This window comes from Branchiostoma belcheri, unplaced genomic scaffold, assembly GCF_001625305.1.
Source record: "Branchiostoma belcheri isolate BF01 breed outbred unplaced genomic scaffold, Haploidv18h27 scaffold1, whole genome shotgun sequence".
NCBI lineage: Eukaryota > Metazoa > Chordata > Leptocardii > Amphioxiformes > Branchiostomatidae > Branchiostoma > Branchiostoma belcheri.
The window spans coordinates 1568862-1570826 of NW_017802379.1; the positions used below are offsets into that span (position 1 = coordinate 1568862).

Consider the following 1965-nt stretch of genomic DNA (forward strand, 5'->3'; position numbering starts at 1 on the left):
GCATTTATTTTGGGCTGCCCAATGATGGGCTTACATTCACCACTGTCATCGTACTAGTGCCTAATTGATTATGCAAATTAGGTATTCTTCAGTACCATAAAAAGCAACAAGGGGCCCAAAAGTGACCATTTGAACGTCTTGCCAACACTCAGACACAATCACACTCTAACACTTAACACACATACAGTCAGAGAAGGTATAGAGGTCATTTATATAATACAGTGTCACTTGCAACAGGATACCAGGAAATATTCACTGAAGCTTTTAATTTGATTCTTTTGCACCTGTTGAAAGCTAACATCTTCATTACATTTGGAAGGTCTGAAGGTCTTTGAAGGTCTTTGGCTAACAAATATCAACCAGTTGTTTTTGTGTTTACCTTCACAGAAGGAATCCTATTGTTTTACTCTCTTTCTTCCTCCTCTTCTTCTTCTCCAAACAAATAAGGTCAATGACCTGAACCAGATGTCTGTCACCATGGTAACTTATGTTGGGTTTGTTGCAATTTTATAGCAGGAGGGATTTAGACTCCTGTCACCATATATGTTTAAATAAGAATTAACAGAGCAGACCATATGCAAAGGTAAACATTATGCATTTGCTTTGCAAATGTTACCCTTCTTGTTAATGACTTGTGTCTTTCTCCAGACTGCCGTGGTGGAGACTCCCAAGAAACGAGGCCGGCCCAAGAAGGAGACTCCCGCTGTCGTGACTGAGTCAGATTACAAAGTGGACGCTGATGCGCCTGCTGAAAAGACAGACGACTCTGCTGAGGAGGGGCAGTAGTTCAGGTTGTGGTCTCCCGTACCAGCCATCCTTTTTTTTCAGTCTCAGATTTATAACCTTAAATCAAACTTATCTGTGTATTTAGGGCTTTGAACACCTGTTGGTTCACAGATTATCTGCATTAACACTTTTTTTAGACATTTCAGTGCACTAAATCCATAAAGGTGTGACAATTGTGGTTGTAGATATGCTTGAGCGGAGCTATCCACTTACTGCTAAATCTTTTATTCTTCTTCCTACAAAGAGATTGCTCCTGCATTAAGTTCCATGCTGTCATTAAGAAATGGCATCAACAATTCATTTACAAAAGATGTCTGATAGCATGACCTTAATTGATTCATTTATTTTTATTTATTTATTCCACTTCACAGAATTCCACTTCACAGAAGTTAAAATTCTGAGGGGAGACGGCAACAGGAACAGTATGTTCCTCTCCGAGGCCGACTCCCCTACAGATATGAAATTACACAATAATAATTAGTACAAGCAATTAAAAAAATGTAAAAGCAAATACAAATAAAACAAGCTAAATATTGATCATGATGACTGTTTTGCCATGTCAACAGTACCATAGATACATACATCATTCTAGTGTACACTATTTAATAATCCTACCTGGCTACTGATGGAATATTCTATGGAAAAGCATGCCAAATGGATCTAAACTATGAGTCGGGGCAAAACCAACATCAAAATGACTTGTTCTCACCTGATTGCCAAGTTTTCAAAACAGTAATGGTAATTTTAAAAGAGTCTCTTTTTTTTGGTCAACAAGTCTAACTCCATAATCTACATATTTAACAAATTATTTCAAAGAGCACAAGAGGACATCAGTAGCCTTTCTGCTAGCAGAAATGGAACAAAGTTGTCCAATTGATGTCAGTGAGGTACAAATGTCTGTGTCACCCCAGATGTTTTCTCAAACTGTGGCCTGTTGTGTGCATGATAAATGATGATGGTTGTCAGGTGAGATAGGTACAGCAATACCAGCCAAACTGTTTGTGCCATGGGTAGAACACAATCCTAGATTGGGATATAGGGGACACTACTTGTTGGTTAGATGTTTTTGTATACAAGTGTTGATCTGATAGTGGGTGTGTAGAGCATCATGTCAGATTTGAACTATACCATATATAGAGACTTAAAGCACAGTGTCACGTGTATGTTGCTGCCAACAAT

The 1965-nt window shown here is 38.4% G+C and overlaps 1 long non-coding RNA gene across 1 annotated transcript in view; it reads left to right on the forward strand.

Moving 5' to 3' along the window:
- Window positions 1-1965, forward strand: part of LOC109463772 — a 4913-nt gene that overhangs the window by 246 nt on the left and 2702 nt on the right. The gene's annotated exons all lie outside the window — the stretch shown is intronic.